This window comes from Gigantopelta aegis, unplaced genomic scaffold (assembly GCF_016097555.1).
Source record: "Gigantopelta aegis isolate Gae_Host unplaced genomic scaffold, Gae_host_genome ctg4387_pilon_pilon, whole genome shotgun sequence".
Classification (NCBI taxonomy): domain Eukaryota; kingdom Metazoa; phylum Mollusca; class Gastropoda; order Neomphalida; family Peltospiridae; genus Gigantopelta; species Gigantopelta aegis.
Window position 1 is genome coordinate 17249 of NW_024533836.1, and position 18434 is coordinate 35682.

The window sequence follows — 18434 nt, forward strand, 5'->3', positions numbered from 1 at the left end:
TCTCTATAGGACTATAAAGATTCTGACTCACCTCTTAGCAAGAAAGAACATTGACCAAAATGCTCTAGAGTACTATGCTAAAGAAGCTGCTACTTTCTTACAAAAGGGGGGGGGGGAGGTCTAGGTGATTTGGAGTTTGCTATTAATCACAGAGAAGAACACGATGTAGCCATTTTTGATTTTACATCAATGTTTATTGCAGAACATGCTTCACGTATTGTTGAAAGGAAAGGAAAGAGATTGTTGTTATGTGTAGCAGGAGATAGTTGATAGAAGTAAGTTAGCAAATTGTATATAATAACAAATTTTATCATTTCTTTCATGTAACAACTACAGCCTTTCTGGCCTACTGGACAAGGAATAGGTAGAGGATTTCTTGGAGCTTTTGATGCAGCTTGGATGTTAAAACAGTTTTCTGAGGGAATTCCTCCACTGGAGCTAATTAAAAGAGAGAGAATCTATCTTTCAATTGTTATCTTCTATGGGTCCTGCATCACTACAGAAGAAGATTTTCAGCTTATACTATTGATCCATCTACTCGCTACCTCAAAGTTCCTCGTACGGTATCATCATCTTCTGTTTCTCACTTATATGATCATCATGATGACCATCTCAGTTCATCAGAATCAATGTATGACATGTTGAGTCTGATGAAATATTAAATGAAATGACACGCCCCCAACAGGCCACTCTGGAGTTCTCAATGGAAATGGAAGATGCTGAAAATAGACGAGAAACATTAGAGACAATGTAATGATTCATTATAATTATAATTGATTATTTAAATTTGTACTGTAAATATCACTTATTTTTGTAATATTAATTTTAGTAATGTATTATTAATGATTACAACTGCAGCCACACCTTCATTTTAACTCCGCTGCAATCAGTCACGTAGTAACATCATTCTCGATTAATTTTTATTTCAGTAATGTCAGAAGACGTAAGCGATACTTCACTAACCAAGTTTACAGCGTTTTTTGAACGACGAGATCTTCCTAATATTATCTCGAGTTTTACCAGATTTATGTCATGAGATTCACTTAGATCCAGACCAAAGAGAAGATTTCTATGCTTCACTCAAACAGAAGCTACAACAATGGAGATGCAAAGAACTGTGGCACTATTAGATTCTCGTGCAGCGTTGTCAGAGTATCAAGGTCAAACTGTTTGTAAGGGCAACGAGTTTTAATTATAGAGCAGGCCCAGTTGGATTACGATCAGCAATCGAGGGTGCATTACTTGGTGCAAAGGTTGATATTGTTGAAAAGAGGAGCAGGTTCTCACGTAATAAGTGTCCTCCATCTTTGGCATTTCTAATAGAGATCTCAGAGCATTAGGGAGCCAAGAAATTTTATGGTCGATTCTGTGCTGGAGCTATAGACCCACATCAGTGAGTTATTGTCCCACCTTGTTATTACCTATGCAATGTCAATGTTTTTATATCTGGGTACTTGTTCTGTTTTCTATAGGTATCAAAATATTGCAAGAAGTATTATTAAAAGTGTGCCTCATTCTCGCGTGTGAAAGTACACTTTCCGGTCACATTCCAAGATCTAGTTTGAGCCTCGGAATCAATCCGATCATTGGCATATCAAAGTCCAGCTGGTTCCTCTCCAGTATCTTCTCATATGTTATGATGCTATATCAGTGTGATGGTAAACAGTACAGTCTACCAGGATTTCCTAGTAAAGAAGTTCAGAGCTAAAACTGGCCATTGCCATTACAAGCTAATTTTGTAAATCATAGAACAAACCAAAAACATCAGTTGAAGAGATCAGTGGTGGAGTAGCATTCATATATAACCAGTCATTCTTCAAAGAGTTGGCTCAAAAGCATGGTATTGACTTGGAGAATATAGTCTATTACAAAGATGAGACACACTACTTTGTAATGACAGCTAAAAAGAGTAGTTTACTGGCTAAAGGAGTTATCAAAAATGTAAGTATATCAAACAACAGAGACTTCTATTCGTTTAATCAATGTAGTGACAATGTTCCCTCTTTGTACTACATACAAAATACTATGTGTGTGTTAATGGTTTGTATTATTACATTATAATTGTTATGCACCATTTTTATGACAGATTAAACAGCATGGTAACAGTACTGCTACTATGCAACTGTTAATACAATAGACAGTGCAAACAATGGAGTATCCAATAATAGACTCATCAAATTTGACCAAATACTCAACATTCTTTGATTCAATTTTAACATTATACTCCAATTATAGTAATTGAATAGTGTTAAGTAAGTAATTGTACTTTTTTAGGACTCTAATAATGCTGACTCACTCTTAGCAAGAAAAAAATATTGACCAAAAAGCTCTAGAGAAACTATGCTAAAGAGGCTGCTACTTTCTCTACAAAAGGAGGTCTAGGTGATTTGGAGTTTTGCTCTTAATCACAGAGAAGAACATGATGTAGCCATTTTTGATTTTACTTCACTTTTTGCTTCAGAAACAGGCTTCACGTATTGTTGAAAGGAAAGGAAAGAGATTATTGTTATGTGTAGCAGGAGATACTTTGTTGGAAGTAAGTTATGACTATAAGATTCAATAGGGGACAAGTATTTAACTTTTTTGAGACTAAAGGTTTGGGCAGTTTATTGAAGTTATTATTAGTAAATAAATTTAATAATTTTGCTTATGGTAGCCAATTGGTAACAATTAACACTCATAGTATATATATGTCCCGCTATTTTGTTATGAGCTGGTTAGTTTAGTTGTATAAACACAGAGTATACGCAAAGCATAATGTGCTGGTTCAATCTCCTCATTTGTTGAGTTTCCTTTTGTCTTCATCTTTTCTTCTCTAGCCATTCTGGCCTACTGCCTCGGGGCTAGCAAGAGGTTGTCTTGGAGCCTTTGATGCAGCATGGATGTTGAAACGTTTCTCTGAAGGAGCTCCACCATTGGACCTTATAGAGGAGAGAGAAGCTATCTTCCGATTGTTACCCTCTACTACTCCAGAGAGATTACAAAAAAAGACTGCAGCTTATACAATTGACCCCCAACTCGTTATCCCAATCTTAACACATTGGTCCCTACCACTGACGTCAATCACTTGTACGATAGTGACACTGTTCCGAAGGATACCAGCGATAGAAACTAAGAAAGATACAGACATAATTATAAAAGAAGCAGCTGGTAAGAAAAGATACAGACATAATTATTATAAAAGAACAGCTGGTAATAAGTGGACAATTTCTCTCTATGTATCTATTATTAGTAAGCATGGTTTAAGAAAAGAGATGGATAAATTAAGCATTAATAATAACTACTAATTATGATCTAAACCCTAACATTTGAATTATAAATTAAATTTGACAGCTGTTGGTTTCCTATTACTATATGTCAATACTAAATATGTACAGCTGGTAGTATATATGTGATGATAAAATAGTAGATAGGAGTGACTTCCAGTGTGAAGTGTATTATAGTGGAAGCATTGTCTGGTTTAAGCTCATAGTACAAGTAAATAAAAGAGATATTACATGTAGAGCTAATATGATACACATTGATCGTTGACACAAATAAGGAGATAATTGATGTTAATGTAAGCAAACATAATCTTTTAATAATATTCATAGTCATTATTAATCTCCTGTTATGATATTCATAGCTACTTGTGTACTGTGGTTGTTTGAATCTTTTTGAGTTCAGTAAGTTCAGTGACAGTGGCAGAATCTACTTTTTCCTTGGAATTGACCATAATAGTATATAAATAGACTTTGAAACTACTGTAATGATATAAACATTATCAATTTAATAAGGTTATATTATTCATGACACTGTCTTAATTATATTTATAACTAACTATTTAATATTCATAGTTGACATGTAAATAAAACAATCATTTTTAATATCTATTGTCATTCCTACAATATTATTTTATGCTCCACATACGTACATCTAACAATAGATCTATATGACTACCAATTGTGTCTAGATACTACAAAATATAACAATAGAGTTCTTTTAGATAAACCCTACCTAATTTCATTGTTATAGCTTCAAAAATGAAGCGGGTCTATTCTATGGAGTCACGTGACAAATATAAGGTGACACGCCCTCTCCGTCCTACCTGGAATCCATCAGAGTCTCACATCACCTGAACCAATTAGCAAAAGGAGATACTGCAAACCAACAAGAAGAAATTGTTATTGAGGAACCAACACCTAAGCACAAAACCGAAGCCTCCAGTGAATTTTCTCTGTTCAAATTTGCCAGATTACTATTTGGAAGGAAGAGCAAAAAGGAAAAGATAAAACTGGAGAAGTAGAAGTCAAATCGAAAAAAATCTCAAACTCCTGAGAGAAAGACGTCAGTGGAAGTAAAGGTAAAGAGAAGCAAAAGAGAGAGCTAAAGAGAAAAATCTAGACAAGCGTCCTAAAAAAGTAAAAAAAACAGGAAAAAAATAAAAATAAAGAAAAAAAGAAGAAGCTAGTTAGTGATCCCAAATCCTCAAGGAAAAACATCCACTTGTTGGAACAGCCACCAATGACCACAAAAATGTCAGTGCAGTTCAACAGCTTGACACAGCTGTATGAGACCAATGAGACACAGTCCAGTGGGATGAAGGAAAGATATGGGCAGACTGGAAATGTTATTGCTAAGGTTCATTTTTTTTTGCTATGCCATTAACAGATTGGAACAGCATAAAAAGGGGAAATTGAATCCAACAGATTATGAATTATAAGCGAAGAAGAGTGTGATGTTGGCATTGATCTTGAAAGAGAAGACTCAATTCAAGATGAAATGAAAAGAGCTGAAATTGTTAAGTTCAATCTAAGAGACTGAACCAAATATTGATGCAAGTCATTTGGGATCTTTGATGTTTGAGACTGAGATGAAAGAAACTCTCTGAAAGGTCACAATATAATGTTCAAGAAATGTACAGGTGAGCCCTGACTTGAAATTATGGAGAACCACAGAAATAAATGAGAATAAGGACTTGGAGCATGAGAATGAAGATATTGAACATGAGAATGAGAACTTGGAGATTGAGAATGGAGTACTGAAACATGAGAATGAAGATACAGAAAACATGAGAATAAAGGACTTGGGGCATGAGAATGAAGATATAGGAACATGAGAAATAGGAACTTGGGCATGAGAATGAAAATACAGAACTTGAGGATGAGGCTGGTGATGAGAATGAGATATGGAAGTTGAGATTGAGGACTCAGAGAAAGCTGAGAAATTAGAGAGTGATCTAGAAGATGTTGAGATAGAAGAGAGGATGAAGTGAAAACTAAGATAATTACTTTATGATGTCCATCTTTCCAAAGGAACAAACACACATACTTCAACTCAATTGTCATTACTTAACATTAACCAATCCACTGATGTCAGGGTAAGACATATGAATTTTTAACCCTTATTCCTTTGATGATTTTTTAGATGTTACACCCACTGGGTTACGTCAAGTACCTTCTCCTGAAAAGACATTTTAACGTAAGTATATTAACATCATTTGTCTTTAATAATCATTCAATGAGTGATAATTTACTTAAATATAGTTTATATATATTATTATTATTATATAATGATTTTATTGACTAAATGGAATTATAGACTATTAATTGGTGGCGTGACAATATACAGGGCAGATGTTTCGAAGTTTTACATATACAGTTCAAAAGATGATAGCACTGTTTGTTTAAAATTTGAAGTGCTAGTTATCCGATTGAGTGAATGGATGTAAAATATGGACTTGTTAACATAATCATTGTTATAATGATCTTTGACAAACTGACATACCTCTCCTTCTTCTATAGGGTCTTGTCACTCCTAAATGGTTACAAAACTTTACTACTAGTCTAACAAATTGTTTGGAGACATTGAGAACAAAAACACTTTAATCGTTATAGTTTGAAAACTACAATGGAAGTACTCAATTTTATTTTCAGGTAAATCTACTATTCAATATTATATTATTATTTTCTAGTATATCAGTAATTATTTTAAAATACTAATAGCTTGATTTCTGTAGTATACTTTGAATGATCCATGTTCTATATTTACAGGTTTAATATTATGTGTGATCCTGATGAAGATACATATCGTCGTGTGAGAATCACTAGCGATCACTTTCATTATCATTGTGGCAGTATAGCGGAGCTCAAGAGTTTCATGTGGGATTTGTGGATGGATGGAAGTAAGAAATTGTGAATGTGTGTGTGTGTGGTGTGTGTGGTGTGTTGATGTGGGTGTGGTGTGTGTGGCATTCTTTTTGTTATAATAATAAAATGTGTCGTATACAAAGTTAATTTCATAGCAGCTGTATTAATATCTTTTTTTAGATCTCTGACTATTTAGTGTTACCAGTTGATCAGTCCCCTAGATGTACCCAAAAAGGTATTAGACAGACAAATTGAGTAAGTCAATGGCATCAAAATGTGTGGATATCCAGGAGGTTTATAAGTGTTTGGGAACATTTGTTAAACCCTGGGCAAGATTGATATGATATTATAAACCTGAAATTAAGCAATTACATTGGTTAGTTTATTTTGGTAATTCAATTGATCTAAACCTATAGAATTAGTGTGGTTCATATTTGAAATATTCTTCATAATTCACTGTACTAGAAACTGTTGTATCAATATTACATCTACTAGAACTAAAACTAAAATTAATAAAAATACCTAATTATCCTTTAAATACATCGTATCATTTGAAGCCAATACCAAAACTATAACTGTAATTAACTTTAATATCCACAAGAGGTTGCTACAAATGATAGAATGTATCTTCCTTTCTTAGAACTATTGAATTAATGATGCAATCTGACACATTGATAATATATTGTCTGGAAAAATTTCCCATCTTAAACAATCCAGTTCATCATCAGAACATTGTTACACAGGTAACAGTTACAAAATCACAAGACTTGTCCATCAAACCTAATAATCATTCTCCCATCTGTACTTCCATTCATCCATCCATTTAATGATATCCCATATTCACTACATTTTAGATTCTGTTGTAATGAAAGCATTAAATCAAAACTCGGAGAGATCATTCTGTTATGATGGCACTGCTTTAAAGGAGGAAATATCAAAGAGAGGGAAAGAAGAAGTAGAAAATGGACTAGATGAAACGACCAGAGTAGAATTACAAAAAGAAGTAACATAATGGTTTCCTTAAACTATGCTACTTCTCTTCAATACTAAAGGAGGAGACTTGATGATGTTCTCCGCTTCTCAACTAGAGCATGGGGGGAGAGAAGTTACAACTCATCCTAGTACAGGTAAGTTCATACATGTAAACACTGTTTAAAATAGTCATTCCATCCCTTCTTATGATTTTACTATTGTTCATAATTACACATGTACATGTGTGTATTGATCTGGTATGTACATGTACATGTACATATAGACATGTACATGTATATATACATGTAGATGTGTATATACATGTACATGTGTATAGTTGGTATGGTATGTACTGTATGTACATGATACTGTGCATTGTATGTTGGTCTGGTATGTACATGTACATATATATGTTTGAATGTCTGTAAATGTATTTGTGTGGGCACACATGCTTCTATCATCATGTATGTTTATTGACATGTACATTCTTTTAAGTAAAAGTTGACAAGATGGTAATACTTTTCTTTTGTTGTAGATTCTCTTTATTTTAACATGATGAATAGAAGAGTTAAAACATATTGCTGATTAGAAACGGTGACTGGGAGGAGGAGTCCGTAGGGGGTGTGGTTGCAGAAGAAAGGGTTAAAGTACTTGAAAAAAGTGCCATTCTGATGAGAGAAGTATCCTAATAATAGTTTGTGTTAGGAAGTGGGTGAAGTTAGGGAAGATGATAACAATGAAGGACATGTTGTGGAGGTGTGGCAAAAAGCTATCACTTCTCTCTAGCAATGCTTGTGGCAGAACTGGAGAGAAAGGTTTGGTCAACTGATGAACAGGCCATTGTCCCAATCTAGGTCGAATGTCCCGCCAAATCTGGATGAACGAACCAAAGGTATAAGAAGATGTATGTGAGTATTATATATATTCTATTTAAAGGTAATAAAACGAATATTGACAGCCCTAAAGGATAGCAATGAGGTCAGTGTGGTCTGTTTTGTGCTTGTTATAATTATTTTTATGAACCTAATGTGAACCTACTCTGTGTGGTGCGTTCATCAATGATAAAATCTCAAATATAATTTTATAACTACTTATGGTACTAGAAGCAAAGCTTTTTCTGATTCGTTCTAAATTGTAGTGATAGGTATTGTAGCATCTTTTGTACTTATATTATTACATTTCTCTCTATTGTTAATAGGAAGACATTAAACTCTAACCATATTGCTGACAGTTATGATCCTACCCATTTAAATGCATTTAGCAACAAGTAATTTTTTCTATGATACATATCTGTATTTATAGTTATAATATATAATCAAGGTATATTTAACCTTTACCCTCAAAAGAAATATTCTGAAATTTATCTTGCTACAATTCTGAATTACTATAATCCCCACCCCTACCCCTCCTTCCTACAATGCACTAATCTTGTGGTTACCCTAATTCAGCACAATCCTCCATGTTTAATTAATTCATTTACAGGCGCATCTGAACAACTTCCTCCAAAGAAACGTTTTTGTCTTTAGCCGCTTCTAGTATTGAACAGAAATCAGAGCAAATCTTTCTAATTATTTGGTATTACCGTCCATTGTATTGTATAGTCCCACTGGTATCTAATATTGTATATTTAATTGCTTTTCAGTGACACATTCATAGACAATTCAAATATTATGTTGATGTTAAATGATATCACCAAGAGGAGTGTATATACCAATGTTGTTCAATTCCACTGTCCAAATAATTGTTATACTAGTAATTAACTATATTGTTTATATTAACAATATTAGAACAAAGTTGGGAAAGTATATGAATTTTTTGGCAAACGTTTTCAGCCACCAAGAGAGAATACTAAAAGTGCATCAGCATAACACCTTAGAAAGAGAAAGAGAGAATTGTCCATCATAAAAATCCTGATGGGACATAACTCCACCTTCACGGCTTGGCGGCAACTGATTTTACCCCACGAGATAGCTTCATCAGTCTAGCGCCAGAATCACTGCATGCATCCTTGTGCGGTATAATGAACACGGAATAAGCAGCTCCATTACCTATAATAAAAGAAGAATACAACATAATACTTGTCCTTTTTAAGCAAAGATTTGTCTAAAGTCTTATGTCTAATTACTCACTAGATATTATGTCCTTACCCAATAATGATTTAATAATACAGTCTAATCAAACAAGAATATTAAAGTACAATGTAGTTTCATTTATTGAGAAGAGCAACGCTGTTGATGTTGGCTGTGAATCCTGTCTATTAAACAAGCCACAACATCTGTCTTTTTTAGTAGTGTTTCACTTACCACTAATAGCCCTGATCATCATAGATATGGCTTCTAACTGAAATTTTGGTTCTTTGTCTATCTATGTATCCCTTCCCTTTATCAACCCATCTTTATTATCTGTCTATTCATCCATTCACTTACCATCCATCCATTGCTTACGCCTGAGATTGGCATTGCAGATATGATGTTTACAACAAACCACCTCCTAATATATCATACCACTATTCGATAGCACGTAGAGATTGACGATTAAGTTTCCTAATATCTAATGTTTTAAGAAATATAGAAGATATAAAGTACAGGGAGAGAGAGAGAGTGTATGTGTGCAGATCGAGATGAAGAAAGAGAGAGAGAGAGCAGATAGAAGGGATTAAGAGGAGGAAGAGGTAGGAACAGGAGGCGAGGGAAATATGGTGATCGCAAACTTGGTTCTCATTTACATACGTACTAACCTATGTAAAGGTCAACTACTAACCAGGATTACTATAAGTTGTGGAAGTAAATGACATCACCTATTGATCCATCTGTTATTGCAGGACAAAACACTGGGTATATTGTTTTCTGAGAGAAACAGAAAGAACACACACCACCACAATCAAAGAAATGTATGATGAGTAACAACAAACAACCAAACAACTATCAATAGCATAATTAACAAACCCACACTCTATTTTACTTTGTAGTAATTCCTTCACACGTACCAACCCCCAACCAATTATAATGTTTAGAATTGTGATCGTTGTTACAACTAACAGTGCTTTAAAATAATCTTACATAATATACTAGAATAAAGTACAATACAGTACTCACACAATAGGCTAATATAGGGCTCTGTAAGTACCTTATATGGATATATCAGTATACATTAGTACAGTGACACTAATTATTGGATGTATACTACCGTGGATGGGTTTGTGCAGTAAATAAAAAAACCACCACCACATAATGTCATTTGAATTTATATTCTACTTCTTTAACCTTATATGCCCAGATAATAAACAGAGTCCCTCGTTGTTAATCTCTTTTCCTAAACGAGCGATCATCTTGGACGGCGACCATATAACACCCTACACAAATAAAATGTAAAATCATTTTATTTACACTGTACATTAGTAGTGTAACAAAGAACATACTTCTACTATGAGTTGTTTTTCCTTAGAGGATGGTCAACAATATTAGTGTACTTATTATCTGAAAATCCGTATTTTAGATTATCAAGGTAACTGTGTTTTCTAAAACATGGACAAATACATCGTACTATCTCCCAACTTTCATTTAAATACAGACAGTCATAATTGTGGGTGGATATCAAAGCTTCCCTATTTATAAACAATAGTTAATGCGTGCCCTCCAAAGACAAAATATATAATATTACAATATACACAGTGTTTATACCTGTGACCAGCTTGTATCCAATAGTTGATACAATACACGGCTACATCTACATTTCTTACAGTATAAAGAAATGATGATATAATGATAGAGGAAGTGATGAGGGCTCTCATAACAATGATGTAGTCGATGCACTGTGTAGCTACTATCAACATCAACATTACTATTTTTATGGTTGGGAAGGCTTATCGGAATAGAGATCTATTAATGATGGCCTAACCCTGTGAACAATTACATACAGAAATAGCTCTGATATATCATTTGGTAGGAAATTACATCACTCACAGTACAAGTGAATTCTGGTAAATAATAATCTGAGTACATGTACATTAACATATATGTTCTTGAGGTCTATTATGACCTCATGTTAAAGAGATGTACTTTGTACAGTGCTCACAAAGACTCCTGTATGTCACACACAAAAGGTATAATACTAAATAATAGTTTCTTTCAACTCATTAAGGAAGCAGATAATTTTATTTTTAATTTCAAAATTTAGGCTTCTCATAATAAATTAATTAATTAATAATTGATTATTAATATAAAAACTAACATCTTAGTAACTAATGATAGTTATTGTTCTGTACATCAAACTGTTATTGTAGCCACAAAGCTAGTCAATTTTTTTGCAAATAAAAAAATACCACATTCTTAATGTATAGTTTTATTTATTTTATAATTAGCTATATTTCTTACTTTAGTTATTCTGTTCTTCTAATGAATTGATCCAAAATAGTGAAAACAGACGACTCAAATTTTACAATATTATCATTAGGTACCATAGATTTCCAATTCTATAATCCCGTTCCTTCACGAAGATTTCGACCAGGATAGCAAAGTCTCCGAGATAAGTCGGCGCTAAACACTTAATGATATCTTCTTCAATTCCTCCTGCTGTATTGACAATAACACTCAACCTGAAGAGAAGAGAAACATCAAAAAAAGGAGTGTGGCATTAAACCTCTTTAGTATTAATAATAGCATGCACCTGAAACATACAGCCCCAAATAAAATGAGAATGTACATGTATACAGGGTATGTGAGATAAATATGACACAGCTAGAAAACTACAACTGTAAACAGTTAGGATAACTTACCATGTTGTTCTTAAACAAGACAATCTCAGTTGTGTCTCTCTGTGCCTGAAGAGATCATGTTTGAAGTGTAGCCGAAAAAAGGTACAATTAGATACGTACAAATGGGGGGTTGTCATCCATCCACCGTTCATCAAGGAGTGGTTTCAACTTTGATTCTTCAACTGGTTTGAGCTCTGTTTTTTTAGCTAAAGTGATAAACAATCACTTTAATATATCGAATACCAGACCCTTACTACTAGTAATCATTGTGTACTATCCTAATACATGCTTGTGATCTGGAGTTGAAGCACTCTATTAAGGCACTCTCACCAAGACACATTCTATGCTAGTATTCATTGAGTTATTTAGTTTGATGTTGGACTGCGGTTGATCACTAACTCGGACCACCATTTCATTGACTTGTTGCACAGCTAGACCAAAATTGGGTGCTTGGAACCCCGACGTCATGTACGATTGGAGCAAGGGCGTGGTAATCGACCTCACCACTTTTCCAGGGCCAACACACCCAATCCAATCATATCCTATCACTTTCTGTGTGAATCTTCTGGCCAATATAGGTTGACTTCTGGGCCAGCACAGCATCTTGTGCTAAAGGACGGGGGCAGACCCTACTACTTCCATTAGTGGTAGCCATTTAAAATTACCTGCGGTCGTAATAGTTTTTTACTTTAATTAGAAATCCGTCTTACTTCCCGTCATATTTTTCCTTCAACTTGAATCGTCTTGTATACGCTAAGTTTCTCGCTACTGTCTATAGATTGTGGTTTATAATATTGTTTCTCTTAAGTGTCACCTCAATTGATTCTCTACAAGTGTCGCTGTATCTCTCCGACAAACAAATATTGCGACAATGATGAATGGAGTGGAGTAATTCAATATAATACATCTGTGAAATGAGAATGGCTAATTGTTGATATTTTAAACTTAATTATAAAATATAGGAATAGTCATAATTTAGTATTTAAAGACGTCTATTTACTACTAGTAGATATAGATCTAGAGACTTGTTATAAGCACACAATATTATATCTCGTTTGTTAAGAGTACAAGTATAAACAATTAAGCTACTAAAATTAATAAATAAACCACTTATTTTCAATTATAACAAAGTTATTGGTAAAAAGAGTGAGTGGGCTTATAGTTCTGAGGACATGTCTGCTTAGAGTGAGCAATAAACCACAAGAGTACAGCCCTCATTTTAATTGGCATAGCTAACTAACAATGCAAAAGTGCATTAACACAATTTGTAAAAAAAAAAAGTTACTCTTTGTGAAATAGTTGTTATTCAAAATACCAAATGACAGACTGAGAGTTTAGAACTAATCATGAATTATTCATAGTAATATTTAGACTAAATTCATTAGCACATCATTTTTGGTCAATTAACACAATCTACTTTATATAGTATTATATAGTATTCTTTTAGATGTTATAAGTAAATTAATGATCATGGAGTCTGTCTGCCTTGGTCTATAAAATTGAGATATGTCAATTAATGTTTTTGTCACCTGGAATATTTTAATCAAAACAATCTAAATATTTTTATATTTCACCTTTCAAAAACAAAACTATTTGTTGTATCATTAGTCTTTCAAAAACCCCACACTTTATATTATAATCTGCACAATGTGGTAGATCAATGTGTTCTCTTTTCTTACCATTTCATTTTAATTTTGTTATGTTACACCCCACTTGCTGATATTCCCTTAACACTAGTATTAAACTAACTGTATGATTGAGTAGGCGTCTTCTGTAAACACCCTTGTTCTGGGTCAGGGGGACCTTTATATATGATAACAATTGTTATATACTGTACATTCTAATTACATGTTAAAATGTTTGCCGTACATGTGAAATAATGTCGTGGATCACTATCATTATAGACTACACATATACCTGTAAATACTGGAATATACTATACATATACCTGTAGAATACTGGAATATACTATTATACCTGAGAATAACTGGAATATACTGTAGAATGTATCACACAGTGTACATGTACTGTGGTAGTACATGTATATATCATGTACCACATGATATGTACATGTGTTAATTTTTGTTTATATTCTGAAATTCTAACAAAGAAGAAATAATTTGTTTAGTAATTAGTTCAGTTGTTAACTTTGCTGCATGTACATGTGTGTGGGTGAGACATTTTGTGTCTGTCTGTTACTGGCATACACTTTTTGAATTGCTCTTCTCACTTGAACAACAACAGTCTCCATAGCTACAAAGGTTTTTGCCAGAAATTGGCAAAATATTTTTCTAAAGATATGGTTTTCTCAGAGTTTCTTATTGTTTTGCTCTAGTTATCCATGCATATTTAACGAAAGGTAAATATCATATGATCACACGGCTTTGCATCTGTGTTGGTGTGAAAAAGATTCTATACACGTCGGTTCTTCATGAAGATTACTAGTATGAGGTAATTCTAAATCAGAAGTTGTTGTCATTAAATCAGACGTCATCAAATCGAAAAGTCAAATAGACAAATACAACGCATTATGTGTTCACAAGTGACCACACCCACTTGTTCTTGGTGTATCGATAGTTTAAGTTGTGAATACCACCTTATTAATGAGATTATTTACTTTAGTGTTTTTTATTTTGAATGATGTTTAATTTTACTTTGAGGCTAGCCAAAATAAACTGTTAGAGATAAACGTACTTCCCATTTCATTTAACAATAACAGTATAATAATCATATTTATTATTATTATATTAACAAAACAATAATACAATACCAATATTTTTCCCGAGCTACTTCAATTAATAAATGATAGTTTTATTTTACTCAAACATAATAGTACACATTTTATTGAATATATAGACCAGATAAATGTCTTTTCTTCTTCATTGTCTACCAATAAAGATACCTGATCTACTAGTAAGTTGTAATACATGCTCTAGATTTGGTTTAGTTTGTACATTAAAATTTTCAAATTTTAAATTTACACAATTTAAAACTTGATTTCACAAAAGCAGCATTTTTGTCATATTTAAATGTCCAAATTAAATGTTCATGCACGTTAATTTTCACAAATTTCGAGCTTTACAAAAATAGATGTCATCAAAAATAACCTGATTTATAATATTCTATCTCTTCTCCAGTTAATGAAATGTCTACTAGAACTACTACTAGAATATTATTATATATATTTATTGACAATGTTTAATGTCAATATGTTAATATAGTGACAGTATTATACCAGTAACACACATACACACACACACACACACACACACACACACACACACACACACACACACACACACATACAAATAGACACATTGTTAACTATTGCTAGTGTTAGTAATATTGTTTACATAAATGTTATAGATATTGTATAATGTTTCAGAAACTGTTTGATCAATTGTATTAATAGTGTCTTTAAAATACATGAAAATGAAGACTTGTAAGAGTGTCTCTATCAAATTATTATTATAATATTTTTTTGTGATTAGTTACCTTTTTGTAACAAAGTTACAGAGATATTGTTAACATATTTATATTGAATAATACACTAAAGTATTATTATAGTACCAGAACAAAACATCCTAATATATGTTATAGAGAGAGAGATTGTTGATATAAATATCATTTGTGTTTGACTCTACTCCTTATCTCTCTACTCACTATTAACAAATATAATAATAACACAGTATTAGTATTACTATTAACTCAGTATTGTTACAGTTATCTTCTATAATAAATAATTACAATTGTTATTACTAATATTACAATTACTTTACAACAACTGACTATACCACTCTAGTTGACATACTATTATCAGATAAATATGTTGTCTTTAGTAAAATACATGTGATTTTGTATAATCTCTTTGATCATTCAAGTAGTGATGAGTGGTTGATAATGGAATGTGTACTTTTTAGAATTGGCACATTTTTGAGGTGAATATAATTTATAACAGGTGTTCATTTACTAGGTTATAAAGGGTTAATATTGTGGATAGAAGATTTGATAGTTTGACACACACACATGCACACACCTATAATGATGTATCTTATATAAACCTCTTATGATTTTCATTGTATATGTGCATTGTTTTGATGTTCATAACTTTTTACAATAATTATATAATTTAATGTAAATAAATATTACTTTTTTTATTTTCTCTCTTTAGTTATCTCTGTGGTTGGTATTATGTTTTATTCAAGTATCTTTACAAGTAGAGAGTAAGTCTTACTGTAATTATCATTACCATATGATTAAGGTAATGTAATTTAATACAGTAGTAAGATTATTAAGATTAATACATTATCAAAAATTATGATAGTATATTTAAGACAATCTAAATATATATTAATCAACATCACTATTAATTAATTAAGAGCAGATAATTATGATTACATCTATTATTTATCTATTATCCTTCAACAGATATACCAATTAATTATCTGGTCACTCCACCAACTACTTATGAAGGTGGTATATTATTAGTGACTGTGACCTGGGAAACAATAGAAATCTCACAAGATGTCCATCTAATGTCAGACTAACTAATAATGTCACTAATGAAGGGGTGACATTTGATGTTGCTAACTTTATGGGATGGAATGATAGCTTTAGTTTAGAATTTAATTTTGGGATCACGATCATTTACATTCACTCAAGTGAATATTTACTTCTACAACAATCCCAGTGCTGGATATGGACTACCTGCCATTAGAACAAGTGTATCTTTTAGTGGTACTGAAGTAGATGATGCTATAATAGAATATTCATTTACTGATAACTCAGAGTTTTCAACAACTGATGATCAAGTTCTAGTTATACCATTATTATAACAACAAGTCCTGGCACTTTAAGTGAATACCAATTCTTTCGTCTCAATTTTGATTTCACTTCATATCAAATCACCCAAACCTTTTTAAGTGAACTTACTTTCTTCTCTGGTACAAGTAAGTAATACATTATTATACTAAATGACAATATAATACTCTACTCTCTCTAGGTACTAATGTTGATAATAGTCCTATTGAGTTTTACAATACCATATCAGTCCTTACAATATGGTCCATCCACTCTACACATCTTCAATACAACTGAACTGTACAATAGCTAATAATGGATCATTTAGTTGGTCATCTGGACTGGACCAGCAGTAACTAGTGGCAAACACAAAAGCCTTTTATGCTGATACAACTCGTACTAGTATCCTATCTATTAATAGACTGAGCTCTGATGATAATGGAACCATACTTGTACTGCTGAGTATAGTAACTCAGAGTTTACTAAACATAGGACTTCTACTACCATCTCTCTAACATTAGATGGTAAGAATTATTAGTTATCCATATTAGTATGTGTAAAACACAGATCCTTTCCATAAATTCATTATTTGTTATATAAGTTGTTTCTACAATAATCATTTGAATGTAATAACTTACCAATACAGTACTCTTCATTCATATAAGTTCTCTCATTACTTTATGCAGGTTATGGTATCTACTAATAGTCCAGTGACTATACAGTCATCAAATAATGCTAGACTACAGTGTATATTTACTGGTTACTTACCCACCTACTATGAGATAATATGGACAGATATGACAGGATCTCCAATTAACGACTCCCTTGATCAGTTATGATATTGATGAACGTGAAGGTCAAGGTCAATCTCAGAGAGGGAGAGATAATCTGGAGAGTGGTATTGTCAGTGAACTGACTATTATTCACCAACTACTGATGATGAGGGTGTCTATACTTGTAGTATAAAATGGTGGCACTCTAATAGGAACAATACAACTGTTTGTACCAGGTAAAGCTACCATCTTTAGGCATAATTTACTAGTGTTATTTGTTCTATTGCTCCTTAATAAGCCACATATTCAATAATTCCAATATTCAATGCAATATAATTATTTTTATAGTTACTCAACTTCTTTCTTTATTGAATATTATCAACACAAATGCTTGCACCTCTGTGTAAAGTGTGTATTAAATGTGTCTCTCTTGATGTTTTGTTAAAAGAACATGTGATTTGTCTTGACTAATTATTTCTACTCTATCATTGCTTCTCTAGCTCATTTTTATTTTTCTAAAGTAGAACTCTTCTGACTATAAACAATATTATAAATATTTGAAAAAAAATTATCCTGTAGTTTATCATGAATCTGCTGATATTACTATAACATAGAAGTGTTGCTAAAATTTACAACTGAAGAGGCTACAACAATTGAGTGTATACATAATACTAATAAGTTTTTTAAACATGTTCATTTTATTGTGTTAGCAATAGAAACTAAATTTGCTGGTTTCCATGTGTATTAGTAATTAATGTATGTGGTTATTATTTGCTATCAATAGTTATATATAACAATTATATAAAGCAATGTAGATGGACATATCTGATACACATTATATGTCAGGTATTCAAATAAAATGCTTCATTATTCTCACTTTTATCTTCTCTTAGTGGCATCTACATCTACTCTGGTCATAACCATACCTTCAACCACACCTAACCACACCCCCATCTACACCTACTGATAGGAGCAGCGGTGGTGTTTCCAGTGCAGTCATTGGTGGAG